The sequence below is a fragment of the Rhinoraja longicauda genome, chromosome 1, assembly GCF_053455715.1.
Source record: "Rhinoraja longicauda isolate Sanriku21f chromosome 1, sRhiLon1.1, whole genome shotgun sequence".
In the NCBI taxonomy this organism is placed as follows: Eukaryota; Metazoa; Chordata; class Chondrichthyes; order Rajiformes; family Arhynchobatidae; genus Rhinoraja; species Rhinoraja longicauda.
The window spans coordinates 69,228,274-69,244,104 of NC_135953.1; the positions used below are offsets into that span (position 1 = coordinate 69,228,274).

At 41.3% G+C, this 15,831-nt stretch overlaps 1 protein-coding gene across 7 annotated transcripts in view; it reads right to left on the reverse strand.

The window, feature by feature from the left end:
- LOC144593813 (Krueppel-like factor 3) overlaps positions 1-15,831 on the reverse strand; it is a 93,918-nt gene that overhangs the window by 66,773 nt on the left and 11,314 nt on the right. For 3 of the 7 annotated variants that reach the window (XM_078399959.1, XM_078399980.1, XM_078399934.1), the window contains exon 2: positions 11,023-11,073. The gene's annotated coding sequence lies outside the window, so the exon portion shown is untranslated. Of the gene's footprint in view, positions 1-11,022; positions 11,074-11,194; positions 11,370-13,489; positions 13,501-15,831 lie in introns of those variants that run through there. The other 4 variants (XM_078399939.1, XM_078399945.1, XM_078399973.1 and 1 more) reach the window with 3 other exon arrangements.

Here is a 15,831-nt window from a genome sequence, read left to right on the forward strand (position 1 = left end):
ATGCAATTTCTTGTTTCTCACATAAGTGTAAATTAAGTTGATGTTGTCTGAGGTGTGCGTTGGACACTCTACAAATAAAAATAGTTATTTTTGCAGCTTTAGTCCTTCCCTGCATCTACAATCCCATTTAAAAGTCACACACCCTATACGACCATTCTATATTCCATCCTCTCATTTCAGATCTGCAATACATTGTTGTCACAGTAATATTTCAGCTCTTGGGAGCAATCTATGCACATGCTTAGACACACAGAGAACAAAATTTAGCGATTATGTTTATAACCACAGAGTCAAACAGCCAAGAAATAGGCCCTTTGTGCCACCATGTCCATACTCTCTATCAAGTGCCACCTATATACTATTCCTATTTACCATCATCACCCAGTCCAGATTCTTCTATGGTTTGGTGAATCAAGTGTTCGTCTATAAAGACTAGAGAGCATAGCTTTAAGATGAAAGAGTCAAAGTTTAAAGGAGCTGTGTGGTACAATTTTTTTAATAAAGCAGTGGGTGGTGGGTGCCTGGAATATGCTGCAAGGAATGGTGACAGAGGCAGATATGATAGTGTTGTTTAAGCCTCTTCTGGATAAGCACATGGATTTGCAGGGAATGCAGGGATATGAATCATGTGATGATGAGATTGATTCATCTTGACATCATGTTCAGCGCAGACATTGTAGGCCGAAAGGCCTGTTCCTGTACTGTTCAATATTCTGTGTTCTATATTCTAAATATTGTGATAGTGCCCCGGCCTCTATTACCATCTTCGGCAGTATGTTCTAAATCGTAACCTTCTGAATTAAACAAATGTCCCTCAGATCCCCTCTAATACTCTTACTTCTCACCTTAACCTGTGTCTTTTATTTTTAGATGCCTCTCTTATGGGGAAGGGCTTCTCAATATCCACCCGATCAATGTCCCTCTAATTTAGTCATAAGGTCATAAGTGATAGGCATAGAATTAGGCTATTCGGCTCATCAAGTCTACTCGGCCATTCAATCATGGCTGATCTTTCTTTCCCTCCTAACCCCATTCTCCTGCCTTCTCCCCATAACCTCTGACACCTGTACTAATCAAGAATCTATCTATCTCTGCCTTAAAAATATCCATTGACTTGGCCTCCACAGCCTTCTGTGGCAAAGAATTCCACAGATTCACCACCCTCTGACCAGTATATTGGGTACCCACTCAGCCTCCCCAGCTCCAAGAAAAACAAATCCAGCCAATTCAGTCCCACTTCATAGCAGAATTGTTCCACCCCAGGCAACATTATGGCAAGTCTCCTCTGCATCCTCTCCAGTGCAATCGTGTCCTTCATACAGCGAGATGTCCAGAACAACACACAGTACTCCACGTGGCCGAGACAAAGTTTTAAGAAGTTGTAATTCCATGCTCATACATTCTATGCCCTGACTAATGTCGGCGAGCATCGCGAAATTCCCCGTTTTAGCTACCTGTGCTGCCAACTTTAGGAATCAATGGACTTGTATACCAAAGTCAACTCGGTATCTCAATACTTACTGGGGTGCTATCATTCAAGGTTATTATACATCCCAAAGTGCATCTGCCATTGCTCTGGTCATTTTAACAATTGATTAATATTGTCATATAGCTAAGGCTATTCTCCTCATTATCAACAACACCATCCATTTTTCTATCCTCTGTGAACTTGCTGATCAGACCTCCCACATCCTTATCCAAAGTATTACTGCAAATGACAAACAGCAAATATGCCAGTACTCATCCCAGGGGTGCAGCAGTCATCACTGGCTTCCAAGCACAAAAGCAACCATTCGCCATCATCTTCTACTTCCCATTACTTGGCCAACTTGGATCCAAGTTTCCAACTTGCTTTGAATCTCATGGACTAAACCTCTGGCTCAATCTTCTACATGGATCCTTGTCGAAGGCCATACTGTCCATCATTCCCATTGCCCTCATCAATACATTTTGTTATTTCTCCTTAAAACACAATCAAATTAATCAATAAAAGACTTTTAGATAAGTACACGGATATGAAAGATTTAGAAGGACGTGCCAAATGCAGGCAGGTGGGAGCAATGCAGATTGGTCACCTTGGTTGAAATGGGCAAGTTGGGCTGAAGGGCTTGTTTCCGTGTTGCATGACTCTAGTTAACAGTATCTCCTAGAATAAACTCATGTTGATTATCTCTATCCAACCCCTTCCTCTTTAAGTATAGATCATTCCTGTCCTTCAGAGGTTTTTCCAATAACTTTTTCACTACTGATGTTAGTCTCACAAGCCTGTAATTATTTGGCTTATCCTTGCTGCTCTTCTTGAATAAACATGATCACATCTGCTATCCAGCAGTCATCAGGCACCTCACTTGTGGCCAGCAATGATTTAGGAATCTCTGTCAGGGACCCAACAATCCCATCTCTTGCATCCCATAGGAGTCTGATAAACATGTTTAGAAAGTGTGACTGTTTGGGGGGATGGATTAATGGGAATACAAATCATACAAGTTAGAGAAGCAACGTGTAATCTGCTGGTGGAACATGGTGGGTCGAGCAGCAGCCGTGGGTGGAAAGGAATGATAGACGTTTTGGGTCCAAACTGGGCATTAGGACCCTTTCCCTCCACAGATGCTGCTTGAGCTGCTGAGCTCCTCCAGCAGATTGTTTGTTGCTTCAGATTGCGACATCTGCAGTCTTTTTCATTTCCAACTAAGTTTGAGGTTTCTTTACTGTGGAATCATTTTAGGCCCTGTTGAAGTCCGTGACAGTGAAAAGCACCTACAGCTTTGCATACCTTTAATAGTATTGGATGGAAATCAGAGAGCATTCTGCATATATTTTGTGGCATTTTAATCATTTCAAATCTGGTTTGGCTTTTGTTTTGGTTCTGTAGGATTGTGGAGGTGTGGTTGTTGGGTGGGGTGTGAGTAGATGGGTGTGGTAAGTGAGGATTAGGGCAACATTAACTTTCCAAAGTAACTACTCCCTGTTGACATAATCCTTCGATTTGCAAACACTACTGCACAAGTGCATATGACTATGATTTAAATGACTCTGGGGGGAGATGAAGGAGGCACCAAAAGACCAGGACCAATCAGGATCAGCCACAGATGACCTCAGGCAGGTCCAATGTTGGCCAGGGAAGATGGATCTACCAGGCAACACCCTGCCTGAGGTCATTTGTGGCTGGCCCTGACTAGTTCTGGTCTTTTCTCACCTGCAGCTCCTCACCTCACCCCCACCCCCCTCCACTACCTGAAGAAGGGTCCTGAGCCAAAATGTCACCCATCCCTTTTCTTCAGAGATGCTGCCTGACCTGTTGGGTTACTCCAGCAATGTGTCAATAATTTGAATTGAATTGAATATATTTTATTAGCCAAGTATGTATACATACAAGGAATTTGCCTTGGTGCTTTGCTTGCAAGCAACAACATGACATACATTAAACAATTAAGAATAAAACATTATAATTTAAACATGTGAAGAGTGAAATAAAATACCAGAGCAAAAGGAGACTACAGACTTTTGGTTGTTGAGTAGAGCTACTGCTTGTGGAAAAAAAGCTGTTTTTATGTCTGGCTGTGGCAGCTTTGACAGTCCGGAGTCGCCAGGGTAGGAAGGGTCAGAGATGATCTTACCCGCTTGCTTCCTGGCCCATGCAGTGTACAATTCGTCCATGGGGGGAAGATTGCACCAAACAACCTTCTCGGCTGATCGAACGATGCGCTGCAGACTCCGGATGTCGTGCTTAATTTAAAATGTATTTCCCTCTTTCTTTTGTTTGCTTGCTGCAGGGGCAGAAACCCCTATCGACAATCATGGATCTGACTGCAGACTTCTATGTCTGTTTTAAATTGAGTGTTAACAGTACTGGGTAGACTGATGGGACTGAAGGCTGATAAATCCCCAGGGCCTGATGGTCTGCATCCCAGACTACTCAAGGAGATGGCTCTAGAAATCGTGGACACATTGGTGATCATTTTCCAATGTTCAATGGATTCAGGATCAGTTCCTATGGATTGGAGGGTAGCTAATGTCATCCCACTTTTCAAGAAAGGAGCGAGAGAGAAAACAGGGAATTATAGACCAGTCAGCCTGACATCGGTGGTGGGGAAGATGCTGGAGTCAATTATTAAAGAGGTAATAACAGTGTATTTGGATAGCAGTAAAATATTGGTCCAAGTCAGCATGGATTTATGAAGGGGAAATCATGCTTGACCAATCTTCTGGAATTTTTTGAGGATGTGACAAGTAAAATGGATGAAGGATGTAATGTGTCCTTTCGGTGCTTCTTTCCAGTACTGCCATCAGCACGAGGTGCTCATGCTTGATCTGATGCTGTGAGACCTCAGCAGCCAGTTGCCAGCATTGAAGGCTCCTGGGACCACTCCGTCTTAACTGTATACTGCAATGCCACTTGCCACTGGTGGGAGTGGAAGGAGGCTGCAGAAAGTGGTGGACAGTGTCTAGTCTATCGCAGTTATTGACTTCCTCACTATCAAAGGGATCTACGAAAAGGAATCTCAAATAGGCAGCTAATATCGAAGACCCGCACCACCTTGGCCACGCTCTCATCTCGCTGCTGCCATCAGGAGGAAGGTACAGGAGCCTGAGAACTGTGACTTTCACATGCAAGAACAGCTTCTTCCCATCAACCATCACACTATATAACCCTGACCACACCCTTACCTCAGCAACAATCTACTATGGACTTTGTTTTGCACTGTGTACTGCGGGTTTGCACCATTATGGTCTGATTACCTAATTTTACCAATAATTTACATCATTATTGATTATTGTACATTTATTTGTTGTGTCAGCTGCAGCAAATAAGAATTTCAATGTTCTATACCCAGGCCATATGACAATTGAACACTCTTGACACACCCAGGGGACAGAGGAGCCTGCGATATTGCCAGAGAGGCGTGTTTCTCAGAGTATGGTCATGTGAGCCTGTTGTTCACTAGTCTGTAGAACAGCTCACCCAACTTTACAGAAGACCCTTTGTGTCAGAGCTTCAGGTACCTTTGACATGTCTGGTGCCTAGATTGATGCCTCATGGCCCTTCCAATGTTATTCTAATTATTGTTTCTGAAGCAATTTGCTGCCACAGAATGGGTTGTTTTACCACATCAGAGGGCAGTTTTGAATCAATCATAGCATGAGTCTGCTGTCATTTATACACCAGACTGTATAAATCTAACAGATTTTCTTCCCTGAAGGACATAAATGAGCAAATATATTTTTACAACAGAATAGACTACTGTGGCCAGCCACCATTATTGATATTAGCAATAAATCAAGATTAATTTACTCGATTGACTATATATTTTCCGGGTATCATTGTGGGATCAGAATTCATAACTCAGATTATTGATCTACACCTTGACTGCTTCTTACTTGCCCAGCAATATAACTAGTCCAGAAATGTAACTATTCTCAATGCAAAGTGCTTGGTGCTATTAATGCAAGCAAACAATCCACCTTTTCTTCTGTTAATAAATGTTTCTGTGGCACTTTACATTCCAGAGTTTCCACGCCCAACCCTATGGTTCTTTGTTAGGGCAGCTTAACTTGCCCAAACAAGACAGACATTTGGGATGGTAACACACCCACAGAATGAAACCCAGCCAGGGCTTCAGTATGCAAGTGAGATAAATGAAGAGGCAAAGCCAATAAAATGTAAACGATTGTCACAAGACATTAACCATTTGGGTCACGTACATTTTTTACAGCTTACCCTGCCACAAGTAAATAAATTAGTTTTGCTTTACCAGCCATACTGCCTACATCTAAAATCGTATTTCCTTATCAAAACAAGAGAAAACAAAACTTCAATGACGGTTAATAGTGTATATAAACGTGATTTTTTTTTTTTAAAGGGGAAAAAATTGTAATGAGTCCATTCGCAACAGCTTACTAACAATTAGTACAACACAAGCATATTTTGAGGAGAGTCTCTCCAAAGTGATTTTAAGAAGCTTTTGAATAATTTAATTGAATGGATTATACAGAGTTTAAGCCTACTTTTCTGAAACTAGATACAGTAGCACTCTAAAACCAGTAACCTACACAAAGAATGCAATAATTTATTTTTAGTGTATGAAAGAACTGCAGATGCTGGTTTAAATCGAAGGTAGATACAAAATGCTGGGGTAACAGGCAGCATCTCTGGAGAGAAGGAATGGGTGACGTTTCGGGTCGAGACCCTTCTTCAGACTCAGACTCAAAATATTTTTAGTATTTTCCCAACAAATTCATGAAAACTTTAAGAAAAATAAGGTGATTTGCTGCTGAAGATATTCATTACAAAATATACATTGCCTCCAATTCTCCATGGTCAAATTTCAACGAGCATAGCCTTTGTCCAAAGAACACATTGAACTAAGCTGCAACAATTTCCAATCCCAGCTATCCCATTGCACCAATAATTTGTTCCTAGACTTTGTCCAATTGCAACATACAATTGCCATATTAGGAGCATAGGTTCATGCCAACTTGTTCCATCACGCAAAGCTCTTACCCCAAATCATTTTTTTTTCAACGTTTGGAATAATCATAGAAGTCATGAAAATGAAAAGAACCACTTAACCAATTATTTTGCACAAAGTGCTGGAGGAACTCAGTAGGACAGGCAACAACTGTGAAGGAATGTGTAGCGGGTGTTTTGGGCCAGGACCCTTCTAATTTGGAAAGAAGACAATCTCTAGTCACAAGAAAATGTCAATTCGCAAACTTGCTAACAGAACACACACCTTCACTGTTCATCTAGAGGTGAGGATAATCTCCAGTTATTCAATCTAGTTTTTTTTCAGTCATTGCCTTCCACCCCTCTCCCCACCCTCACCTCTTACATCAGGGAGCTCACATAGAGGTCACTGGCTTAGATGCTTCACTTGGATGGTTCACTGCCTGGACTCGCCATCCATGTTCCCCGATAGGTCTGGTAGGTCAATCCGATGGTTCAGATGCTCCTGAAGTTCCCAATGAGATACTGATTGGTGCTGGGGCCTGCAGTGACATAACCGTCACAAGCCTTGCACACAAAGTTTGTTTGAAACACTTTAAGAAATGGCAGCACCTCACCTTTGGGGAGGTTATTGAGAGGGTCTCCAAAAGAATGTCTGCTTATCATGACAAATAAAGACCGTAAATATTCACCAGTTTCTGCTTCCGAGTGACTCAGTTCACTGGTCACCACAGTGCACAGGTTGTGTGTTGAAAGTAATGGAGCGATGGTCTGTAATGGAGCTTTGCCCAGGAAGCAGCTTGTGTAATGATGTTGGATCAACACTTATCCAAGAAATTGGAGACTATTCCATCTTAGTTCTCACTTTTAGACAGTCAAAGGCTTGGTGTAGTCGGAAGCCAAGTGAATTGCCACACACTGCCTAATCTCTGACTGCTCGTGCCAAAGCAATTATCCAGTTAAATGTCTGTCCAATACTGGCAAATACCCGGGCTGTTGATGCTGACCTGCTGGAGAGCACTGACACTGATGACATCTTCAATTACTTGGTGGATGATTTAGACGCAAACAATTGGCCAGTCGGGATTTGTCCTGTTTTCTTGTGGAATGGGGCACAGATTTTGTTGGCTGGGTGCAAGCATTGTTGATGTAGGAAAATAACTGCAGATGCTGGAACAAATCGAAGGTATTTATTCACAAAATGCTGGAGTAACTCAGCAGATCAGGCAGCATCTCAGGAGAGAAGGAATGGGTGATGTTTCGAGTCGAGACCCTTCTTCAGTCTGAAGAAGGGTCTCGACTCGAAACGTCACCCATTCCTTCTCTCCTGAGATGCTGCCTGACCTGCTGAGTTACTCCAGCATTTTGTGATACCTAGCATTGTTGATGTGCTAGTTCTAGTAAATTAAACACCATCTGACCAGCCTTTGCTGCATCCAATGTTCCCATCATCCAACAGAGTGAGTCAAAGTGGTCCAAGACTAGTTTATGCGGTGGTGGGAATCTCAGGAGGAAGCCAAGGTGTATCATCCATTTGGTACATCTCACTGAAGGTGGTTACAAATAGTTCAGCCTTGTCTTCTGCATTGGCACATTGGCATCAATGAGCACAGTGATCATCATGGAGACTCAACCTCCTGTTACTGAAAGATCACTTAGCTCTGTCTGTAGCATTTTGATTCTGCTGTTTATCAATGTGATTTCACCAGGCTGGTAAATTGTTTTCAGGGAATGCTTGGTTATGATCCTGTTATGGTTCTCACCTCTTGTCATCGAGCCAGACTTATTCTGATGGATTGGTGATAATGGTAGAGTGATGGATATCCAAAACGTGTGGTAGCAGACCATGACTAGTTCTGCCAAGAGACCAATTTCACAACTTATTAAAGCCAATTAACCTACAAACCTGTACGACTTTGCAGTGCGGGAGGAATCCTGAGTACCCGGAGAAAACCCACGTGGTCACAGGGAGAATGTACAAACTCTGTACAGACAGCACCCGTAGTCAGGATCAAATCTGGGTCTCTGGTGTTCTGAGGCAGCATCTCTACCACAGTGCTCACTTACGCCACGGTGCCACCCGCCATCTTCTGTTCCTGAAGCTGCAGTAATTTTCATAAGTTAGAAGAGTTTCTAGCTTGAACTCAGATGTAAATTTGTCAGCAATTGTTTGCCCTGTCTGAGACAGTGCTCCCAATTTAAGCTCAGGGCATGAAATGATTTGGAGGAGGATTTTGCATGACTGACTGGGCTGGGGGTGGACAGCCATGGGCCAATTCAGGATGGGGTGAATCCAATCTCATTCTTACTACTGATCATCATAGCCATTTTGGCACAAACACCAGGTTTGTTAGACCACATCAGAGGGCAATTAAGGGTCAAGCACAGACAGGAAGGACATTAGATTTCCTTCCAGTGCGCCAGGTGAACTTTGATCATAAATCTATACATTCATTGTCACCATTCGTGAAGTGAACTTCATTTATTTAGATTTATCCAATAGTTGTGGTGAGATCTGATCTTGCAACTGTATCATTAGCCCAGTTTCCGCATAATTAGTTCAATAATATAACCACAATGCTACTGGAACCACATTCTATTTAATCAAATACCTTCAAATACTTTCATATGCATCACAAATGTACTCTCCACAATGCTTGTTCACATGCAATCTGGATCATATTTCTCTTCTCTTCTAATGAATGCACCACATTATATAATTTGCTTCAAAGTTTGCAGTGACAACATTATTTTAAAAAGATATAAAAACTGCAAGTGAAAATGAAAAAAAAACATTGCAAGCCTTTTCCATTACTCACTAATGTAAAAGCAGCCAGCTCTGGAGAAGAATATTACGCAGCATTACATGTGGTATCCTGTCAGCCGTCCCTTCCCACCCAAACATCCCCGGGGGAGTGCACATGAGCCAGCTCCCTCAGACAATACCCTCCCTTATCAGGACAGACTGCTGTCTGTTTCCTGCCTTAAACCCGCACTTCTGCTTGGAACAAGCACACATCTCGCCAGAAAGCTTGCGAACCAGAGTCTCTGTGACTATAGTTGCAAAACATGTTTCTGTTTGACTGTAACTAGTCCTGGAGTTCATGGTCTGTAATATTTTCACGCACAGATCACTGAGCAGTGTCGTAGAACATGGTCCATATTTTACATAAGCCTCATACAATGTGAAAGTACATCTGCCAAAACAATTCACTGGCAATCCCAATAGATTAAATTGTTTAGGAATGAGTGTGTTGACCTCTGTTGGAATAATCAATTTGATTCCAGCCAAGTTGTTTGCACCAAAACTGTGATCCAAATTATTGTATGATTGTCTGATTGGGGAATGAAACTAAACTAGACCTTTTGAACTAACATTAATGTGCAAATTTATTATTAACTAATCATTAACAATTGAGATATTATTCCATCAGAATGACATAGAAAAGGAACATATCCCCTCAATTCTCAGTTGCCTGATGAACCATCCACCACAGATGCACAAATATGATCCCCAATCTTGTTAATTAATTGCAAGTGAAGTATGAAAATCATAGAGATTGCCAATACAGAAATGTCTGCATTAACATTTAGCATAAAGGCACACAAACAGTGGAAACACTGTACTGCCTCACATTAATTTTAAGAGAGAAAAATATAAGTAATATTTTTGGGGCAGGAAAACTTTGTCCAAGCTCAAGAACTAGTTCTGATAAAATGTTTGAACTTGGTTAAAAAAAGGTTAATCTGTTTTTCCTATTTCCACCCTTCAATTATTTTTCTTTTAACTTCAGTAACATACATGGCACATTGCAACAATGTCATTCATCCCAGCCCATTGATGTGGTTCTGAGTGCAAAGTACAGAAAAATTAAGAAGCCAAGGTTTTCGCAAATAGTTAGATCATATCACTATGTTATTTATAGTGTAGGCTCATTGTAAGAAGTAAAACTTGATTGCCGAGTACATTCAAGTTCAACAAATGCGCACGTATAAAGCAGGGCAAGTAGAATGCCATGATATATTAAGAGTTCTGATATATTAATGCTTTTATACTGTTATAAAGATTACAGCTTTGCACCAATGAAAGGTTAAATCCCTTGTCAGGTCCCATCTGACGGTAACACAGCCACATAACTGGATTGAGGTGTCAAATCAGTGAAAGGCTGACCCTGAACTTTATAAATTTACACAAAATGTTGGAGTAACTCAGGCAGGACAGGCAGCATCTCTGGAGAGTAGAAATGGGTGACACTTCGGGTCGAGACCCAAAGCATCACTCATTCCTTATCTCTGGAGGTACTGCCTGTCCCGCTGAGTTACTCCGGCTTTTTGTGTCTATCTTTGGTTTAAACCAGCATCTGCAGTTCCTTCCTACACTGTAAATTTAAGCGCTTTTCCTTCTTGGTTGAAGGCATTCTGCACTCTCATATGCTCAAAGCATAAAAGCAGGAGCAGCAATTTATCCTCGCTTGTTGCACAAGAGTAGCTTATCGGCCCTTGCACGTTACTTTCCAATCAACACAATCCTCCCGGTGTAATTAAGGAGGGTGTAATCACAACCAAGCACTTACCTTGTGTCCTCACTCAAATAACTTCTTCCCTTCTCAGTCAGTAGGTTCTACCTGTCAAAAGAAGCAAGAAATTGTTACAATTTTAATTGTAAAACAACAGAAATAGTTACTTAAAATGTAAAAGATATCTATACCACTCCACCAATTCTTCACAGGCACAAGACTAACTTACACCAATTTATTCATCTCAACTCGCAGTCAGAAAGAAAGGAATTGCAAAGTGCTGCTCGATCAAGTAGTTCAAATCAATTTTCAGAATGTTATCTGGCAAGTGGCTTCAAGATTTCCTGACTGGAGACAACCAGGGAGCAGTGACCATCAGTACAGAATGTGTCAACAGATAATGGCTCTGGGGGGAAGGGAGGAGACAGGGGCTGGGTTAGGGCTGGGACAGGGCTGCAACTCCTCTAGTAGAAAACAACCTAAACAGGAAAGAACATTGAAATAGCACTTGGAATGCATGACGCAAAGCTCAGCCTTGAAACAAAGAGCAGGAAACTGCGCTGGCTGGCTGAGGTGGAGTGAAACCAGGGAGAGGCATTTCTACATTCTAAACAGTCTTATTTACATGGGCAGCTGGGCCAGGCTGGGTCACGGAGTTGAGGAAATGATCGTTGGCAGTTTGCCATTTGTACACTGACATCAACGAATGCGCTTTAGAAAGGAGAACGATTCTTTTAAATTAGAAATTCAGCTATAACCTGTTTCTTGAGTTTGCTGCTGTTTGCACACATGATACCTAATGGGAAAATGCATCTATTCAGGAAAACAAATTTTCTTTAAGTTGATTCATTTCAGTCAAACCTTGTCTCCAGTTCCTGGGAGTGAATGAATCCCTTTTTTCATGAGGTAAAAATTATTTTGCTTTCTGGTGCCAGTAAGCAGCTCTGGCATGAATTTAGGGATGCAGAAAACAATCAGGTATTTATTGAAATTATTTATAAGAGCTATGAAATTCCCAGTATTCAGCTTCTCTTTTCTACAGAGATGTCAGTTAAAGTCTTTGGGCTACAGATATTTAAAGTCAAAAGTTCTTCCGATGTGTTGGCAAATATCTGATATCTCTGCTTCTACACTGTGAAGCAAATCAGACTTTTTGAGGAGAACCTGCATTTGTATAGCACTCTTTATGACCTTTTCACGACATCCCCATGCACTATATGGCCAATGAAATTTTGCTGAAGTGCTTTGTTCTTAGCCGCTTGAAAACAAAGTGGTGAACACATCGTTCTCCATCACAGGCTTGTCACTTTCTTCCATCCATTCCATTTTCATGGTCATAGTATCATAGAGCACAGAAACAGGTCCTTCAGCCCAACTCATCCGTGCAGACCAAGGTCTAAGCTACTCCCATTTGCCCACATTTGGCCCATGTCCCTCTAAACCTTTCCTAACCATGTACCTGTGCAAGTGTCTTTTAAATGCTGTTATTTACCTGCCCCTAGTACATACTCTGGCACAAAATAACTCAATGAGCTGGAGTAGTTCAGCAGGTCAGGCAGCATCTCTGGAGATAGACACAAAATGCTGGAGTAACTTAACGGGTCAGGCAGTATCTCGGGAGAGAAGGGATGGGTGATGTTTCGGGTCGAGACCCTTCTTTGATATTACAACATCTCTGGAAAACATGGGTAGTTGATGTTTCGGGTTGAGGTCCTTTTTCAGACCAACATTAGCAGATCTCTATTTCTACATCCTCTGACAGCTCGCGCCATATTCCCACAATCTTCTGAGTGAAAACATTGCCGTTTAGGGAGGCTGACAGTATCATCAAGGATGCCCATCACCCTAACCATTCTCTTTTTTCTCTTCAACCTCTTGAGAGAAGATGCAGGAGCTTAAAAGCCCAGACGAGCAGCTTCTTTCTCACTGTTATCTCACACCCCCTTCCCAGAGGTGCTGCCAATTACTCTTAACGTCGCCTCAGTTATTTCCTCATTGTACTTAATTTTTTTCTTGCACTATTTTGGGTTACCTTACAATCTTGCACCATAATTCCATTCTGCTGTTTTGCATTTATTGTTGTATTTATCATTACTGTATGTGCACTGTTTACTCCACGAGTTTCATGTGAACATGGAATTGTATTACACCCTGGTGTACATGACATTAATTAATCTGAATCTGTGTGGTCACTGATTCTGTGCAGGAAATTTACCAAAACACAAATATGAGAGTATGTTAAATGCTGATAATCAACATGGACAGCACTCCATCACATTAGATCCTTTGACATTAACACTAACACACATACATAATTGTGAATTGGCTCCCTCCTTTGCCGCAAGGTTTACTGCAGTAATTCATGACAGATACAAAGTTAACACTTTCAACAGATCAATGGAAACTGCGAAGAGTTCACGAATGATTTATGTCATTTTTCAATTAATTTTTGGGTTTGGACCACCTGAATTTGATATGATCCATTTACAATGCCAGAAAACAAAGTGGTGAACAAAGATCTTACCCGGACTGCCAGGGAATGCAGGCACATCCCCCACCAGATCAACTTTATAGCTTCTAGCCACATCCCTCAGCTGCTGCCAATCTGCCCAGCCACGCCCTTATTGCTGGTGACAGCAGTAAAATATCTAACACACACTCCAAAATGATATGCTCAAAACACAGCGCAGGCAAACTAACACAACCAACAAATATCAACCTAGTGTTTTCTTTCTTTAAAGCAATGCCATATCTTCAACGTAAATCAGTTCAAAGTAGACCAGGGTATAAAATGGATGAAATGTTCTTGGAAGGTCCAAATGCTCGTTCTGCTCTGGATTAATCTGAATGAAGTCGCAGCTTTTGTGTTTATCCGTGGTCACCTTCACGCTTGTTTTGGATTTGACCTCTAGAGGGAACTAGTCGATGTAAATATGATTTTTTTTGTCAATTTAGGAGTACCTTTTAAAATGTATAATGCTCACCGAGTTTGTAAACAAGCAGCAAATGGCAGGAATACTAGTCCTACAATACTCTAGATTGCTCTACTTAAGCCGTATCCCTAGCTGATGCACATCAAAGTTTTCAGTGGGTCACCTAGCATTACCTACCAACTTAATCGATACATTTATTTCCTTTCCCATTTGTTCTTTAAGCTATTATTTGTCAATGTATTATCATCACTGGGTTTAAGAAGCAATTAGACAGGGTACATGGATAGGACAAGTTTAGAGGGACAGGTTTAGAGTGGGACTAATGTAGATGGGCATGTTGGGCAGTGTGAGCAAGTTGGGCCAAAGGGCTTGTTTCTATACTGTATGACTCTATGGGTTTCTGAATTGTTTTCTGTCTACGATTTTATTTGGATTTTTTTTGCAATGAGGGGGATTTGGTATCTACTATTTCAAATATCTCCAAAACATTGGTATTTGAAATTCTTCCCATCCAGATATTTCTATGCAGAGTAAAGAGTGTACATTAAAATTTCAGGGCTGGCAATGTATTACGATATTTTTATTTTTTGGGTGTGGTCATGTACATTTGCAGGGCAGGTTTGTTTTTAGTGTTTAAGACAAGGTTGCTTTGTACAGGGCGTGTTCCTTGCGTAATATTAGTAGCTGGTAGAGTTGGGTGCACCTAGCTAGCTCCGAGTGTTGTAACTGGATGACATTTAACGCTGTAACCTGATCTCAAGAAATTACAGCTTGATAACAGTTGTACACTTAAAATTGCCTTCCCACTATATTTATTGAAATACATTAAGCATGCTACTATCAAATGTCTTCCAAACAGGCCTTTTCTTAGAAAATGTGTAAAACTTTGTCAGATCACCTTGTGTTGTGCAAGGTTGGTTCCTGTTGCACAACACATATCCTACTCCATGTGGCTTTACTCGAAACCAGCTGCAGGAGAAATTTACTCAGAGAAACAAGGACTCTTGGGAGACAGATCTGGCACACTGCTCAGCTGAGAGGAAAAGTAACCATCACTGCATTCAGGGGTGAAAGATCAAGGCTGTGCTAACATTCAAACTGATCTCTCCCACCCCTGCTCCATTGGCACACCTCTGATATTTTCATGCGGGAAAGAATGAATTAGACTTTGGACTCTTCTTTAAATGGTTTGGTATGGCTGCAGCAAAACACTGGATCAACCAAACCCTTTCCCACTCACAAGCATGAAGCTTAACACAGGACTGAAACCAATTCTAAACTGGATCAATGTAACTGTATCTCTAGGCTTTTCTGGGCACCTTCAAGGTGGACTAAAAATCTGCTGTCTGCTGTCTAGAATGTTAACATGAGAAAAAATAATGATTGCCCAACCACACCTTCCCTCCCCAAAATGGATAATAATGTGAGAAATAATTCCAGTCTTTCACTTAGATGAAGAGTAGCAACATTACATTCTTAAATGCCTCTGACTCAAGCTGCTGTGGGATTTGGAGGGTCTGTACCCCACTGTGCACTTACTGTGTGATTTTTAGTCCAGTCTTTTAGTCTTGTGCTTTTCTCCAGCGTCATTTTCATTTATTGAAGGCAGACATGTTTGAAAATGCTTGTGCTCAAAATGTAAACCGTGCCACTCAGCAAAAAGTATCAAGCAGGCATTAATCTGTCCTTGTATTGATTGCACTTTCTCCTAGTGCCTTGCTATGTTAAACAACATTTGCCAATAATCTAGTCCTACTGACTCTCATGTCATTAACCTTATAATTCCCAGAACGCACATCAGAGCACACGTTTGCACCTGTAAAATCTACAAATCAGGAATCACACAACTTTCAAGCATGATTCCCAGTAAACATTGTGGATACAAGAGCAATATTATATTAGTATGCAATACAACTTTGAGTTTTACATATTG